The following is a 4,676-nucleotide window of genomic DNA, read 5'->3' as shown; positions in this document are numbered from 1 at the left end:
GAAAACAAAGCCTCAGTGAAGTGAGATGTAAAGGGGGTATTAAACAAGCAAATATGGAAGTGTTTAAAGAAAATGTGAAGTGGGAGTGTTTCTCGATCAAACTGTTTCTTCTGATCCATCTGCTGATCTGCAACTTGCTCACATCCATCACTGAGACTGAGAGAAATCTTGTTCACCAGGCTGAGACTGACTGGGTGGAATTAGTTCAATAGGCTGAGACTGAATAGGTGGACTTTGTTCACCAGGCTGAGAGTGGCTGAATAAACAGTAACAAACACCCAGCACAGCTGCTGCTGCTGTCAGTCCCAGTCCACAGTAGAGACGATCATTCCCCAGCTTGCAGTGATTGGTCTCTCAGGTTCGGGCCGATCCTCGCTGCTGTAAAGAGACCAAACACATCTGCCATTCATGTGAAGAAAAACATTTCAATTTAAAGGAAACAAAATATCTACAGATGAAGATGTAACATATTTCCCAGATACTGAGAGAAGGAAGTGTAAAGATTGTGGATTGTGGTAGTCCAAAATACTTTTCCTCTCAGGTTCTTATTTATCCAAAAAAGCTGAACTGAAGAGAAAGTTCTGCTGAATCAACTTACCAGTGACAGTGAGTCTGCATTCACTGAAGCTGCCACCATAAGTTGTGAACACTTCACACAGGTACAGGCCCGAGTCCTCAGTCCTGAGTCTGGACACATGAAGTCTGAGTCGTCCCTCTGAGGACGTCTCTGTCACACTGGACTCGTCCCTGCAAACTGTCCATCCTGAGACTCTGGGACCTCAACACCTTCATGCAGATGATACAGGACTGAGTCCTTGTGATCAGTAATCAGTTCACAGAAGATATTAAGGAGTTTGAACTGTCAGGTTTGGTTGTGAACGTCCATTCCAGTGTGATGTTCTCGTTCTCCTCTGCCTGATAGGAGCTCTGTGTCACATTCACTACAAATGCTCCTGCTGAGGAGACAGAGAGGGAAAGTGAGGACCAGACAAAGGGACAACTTTAACATGTGAGCCTTTAAACTCCATCTAGAGGGCGTTGATGTATTCATCAAAGCTGGGAGTACTGAAACAAAGTTCAGAGATACTACAGTAAAAAGCTGGTAGGCTGATACCAACAATAAATACAACTCAAGCAACACTTAAGATAAAGGAGCCTCCTGATTTATTAATTGATTGATTTATTTTATTAACTGTCTACTTTCTAAAGAGTCCTGCAGTGATGTTTTCTACCGACAGATTTAAAGATGGAGGTCTGAAGGTTGGAAAGAGTATTTAGTCTTTTCTCTTCTGGATAATAACCTGCAGGTGGGAAACGAACCACAGACGCAGCAGGAGGTCAGGTGATGAGCAGGATGCTGCAGGTCATCTTCTCTCAGAGAGGAGACAGAGGTGAAGAGTCAGAAAACACAATGAGGTCCAAGATTCAGCCGTCACATGTCTGAGAGGGAAACATTCCACAGTCTGTCTGCAGTCATTACAACACTCCTTTGCTATTTATTCTCCTGCTCATCAAGCACACAGCTGACCAGAGGCACTTCCTGACTGGTAGCTGCCTGTGCTAAGCTGCAGTCATGTGTTTCTGTCACAAGATGGCGCTAGTGTTTCAACTTCCACCATCCAAAATGTAAACAAAGAGCATTCCAGCTTCACACAGGCTGGAACAAACGCACTCAGTGTGCAGAAGTATGGGGGTCTCACAGATGGGGCCAGACTGAGGAGGAGGAAAGTGAAGCAAGCAACTGCAGGGAATCTACTCGAAGAACTCCCCATCAAAAGCTTCTCTCTTGCAGTCACTGCTGCAGTTATGTGCAGGGTTTCTTGCGCAGGAGCATTTCCCCCAATAAGAAGAAATGTTTAAAGTTGGCTGTGTACTGGGGTCTCTGTTTATTTGGAAGGAAAGAATGATGCATGTATATTACAAAATACAAATTTATTTGATCAAGTATTGTCTGATATAATGTCAGACTTGCTATTCAGTTTATACTTCCTGGGCTCCTAACTCATGAAGGGGCGTGAACGGTGGGAGGGTTATGGATAGGAATAGACACGTCAACTTCTCCCTGAGTCTTTGTCAAGTTTCGCAACAGCCTGCAAATTCAAACGGCATGGTGAATTTCCTCAATCGCAGATCTTAACTGCAGTAATGGACAGGCCCTTTTATTCCAAGAAGTTTGCTCTCTTTACTCTGGCTTTGAATTTGCCCCAGGACATAAACACATTGCGATCTCTGCAGCTCAACCAAACATGCTGCATCTGTAAATCTGGAATATAAGCAGCTCTGGAATGTAAAGGAACAGAATGTAATCAGTAAACAAACCTGAATTTAATCTTAGTCACTCATAGAAATACACGGTGTGAGTCACCCTTATCAACAGGCTTGCAGATACAAACCAGCTGCTGCAGCGGCTGCAGGATGGAAATGCTCAGCTTTCCTCTAACTAGGAGAAGTTTCTTTATGTTTCATTGTAAAGATAGATTTCATGGAGACTGCATTGACTTAGACGACTATGCTGCAACAAGGTCCTGTGGTTGGTGACATTTTTATGGCCTAGAGAGGCTGGAAGAAATTCATCCAAATATTCCAGATACGCATTTAGATTCTCTGGCGGGGAGACACAAAACTCTGAACTCTGCAGTTTCAATCCTGGAGCAGGTTTCTTCAGGTCCAGATCCAAGTAGTTTGCTAACAAAGAACTGAACATAAAACTTTTGGTTGGTTTGAATCGATTTTCAATCTGCGGTCGATTTCTAAATTAAAATCTGTCTGGTCAAATACGTGTGAACAAACGATAAATGCAGCTCAACTGAACGCAAAATGTAAATACAAACAGCACGTCATACCAGAAGCTTCAGTTGCCCACTTACGTGAGCAGAGAACGAGTGAGCGGCTTTATATCTGAACTTCAATATCAGTTCAACGAGCCAGGACTGCTTTACTTTAACAGTGTGGATTTGCACAGTGAGCTTTCCTCTCCCAGGAGGGGCGGAGCAGGTGTGATTACACAGACCGTTTTAGGATGACGTGGCAGGGTGTACACACACACACACACAAGTGACAAGAAAGCAGTTTACATCTTTTTTTTGTTTACCTCTGATTGCCCAAATGCTGCTTCACTTTCACTTCCCACCAGAGCAAAGTGTGGCAGCACATCAGACATACCAGCAGGTAACTATAGCAACAACTTTGGGAATACACAACATTTTCTGGTAAAGGTTTGGCTGGGACATTAATAAGAAAGAGTGAAACAGCACAATGAGATACTTTATAAGCAACACAGTCCAGCAGTTATCCCAGCAGAAGAGCTTCTCTACGGATATTTCCCACAACTCCAAAGTAAATCTGCAAACATTAGAAAAGAGGAGAGGAGTGGAAGTAGAGATGGAATAAGAAGACTAAAAGAAGGGTTCAAGAGTATGTGAAGAAAAGTTACCATAATTATCTTAATATTTTTACAGATGGATCAAAACACTCAGATAACGCATTATGCAGGGGCCGGGCATAAGCGACATCCCAGAATCTGACCGAGGATCTGATCAGAGAAACTCCAGAAACAGGTTCCCAGGACACGCTGTAGAAGCCTTCAGGGGGTATGGAGTTAAACCACAAAGCGTGGTGGTGCATGTTTTAAGGTTTCTCACAAGGTGCAGACAGAAAGCACACAGTCAGGAGAAACAGTCCGGAAGGATCTGCTAATCGAAAGGGGTTTGATAAAGTGAGCCTACTGGATCTGCAGCAACCAGGAACAGGCGTCCATTTGCTGAGACTGTTTCATTGAACAGAGGAAGTGAGGCTGCAGATGATGAACTTGCTAAAAGATGCATCACAAAACAAAAATGATAAATGACATTTTAGAAATTTATTTTGGGAGATCTGTAGCTAAAAATCACTAATACATCAGGGGACAATGGCATCATGGCAGAAAATATGGAATAACTATAGAATACTACTAAATCCAAGCCAGAAGTCCAGAAAGAATCAGGTAATGGTAAGACAGAAGAAGATATCTGGTTCTAGGCTAACACCATGACACACATGACTCTATGCTAAGCTTGCATACCCATGAAACAGTCTATGTCGAATAAATATTGAGACGTATAACTGGAAGGAGTCACCTTTAGACGATGGCTGATGGGATGAGGAGGTTCAGTGTAGAAAGAGAGGCTGAAGGGCAGAGTGGTAGAGAGGCAGGCAGAGGCGGGCAGCAAATGTGACATTACTGTGGATCCCTGCACATACCTGAAGCTCAAGGAAATGAAAGAGCAGACAGGAGGCTGCAAAGGAAGCCACAAAAAACACACACTGACATCGCAGTAGCCCTTAGTAAAGAGAAATAGGAAACCACAGGTTAAGGGAGAAGTTGAAGCTTAGCGAGAAGAAGAGAGAACAGGAAGGTGGCTTTACAACAGTCAAAGGAAGCCGGTGTGAAGAGGAAACTGTAATATCCAGGCTCCGGGTTGGGCCACACAGGGTTAAACTGCACATTATGTAAAATAGGAAAGCATCACACAGGAAGATGTTCATTCTGGGACCAAGAAAAACTGTGGGACATGTTGTGATTTACTGTCAAAATATGACTTGAGAGAGAAGAGCTGACTCCTGAAGCTTAGAGAAATAAAGACCAGGTTTGATCCTACAGAGATCTTTCTAAACAAGTTCTGGAGAGAAGTGTTATC

Source organism: Siniperca chuatsi, linkage group LG22 (genome assembly GCF_020085105.1).
Source record: "Siniperca chuatsi isolate FFG_IHB_CAS linkage group LG22, ASM2008510v1, whole genome shotgun sequence".
In the NCBI taxonomy this organism is placed as follows: Eukaryota; Metazoa; Chordata; class Actinopteri; order Centrarchiformes; family Sinipercidae; genus Siniperca; species Siniperca chuatsi.
This window is presented reverse-complemented; position numbering follows the sequence as displayed.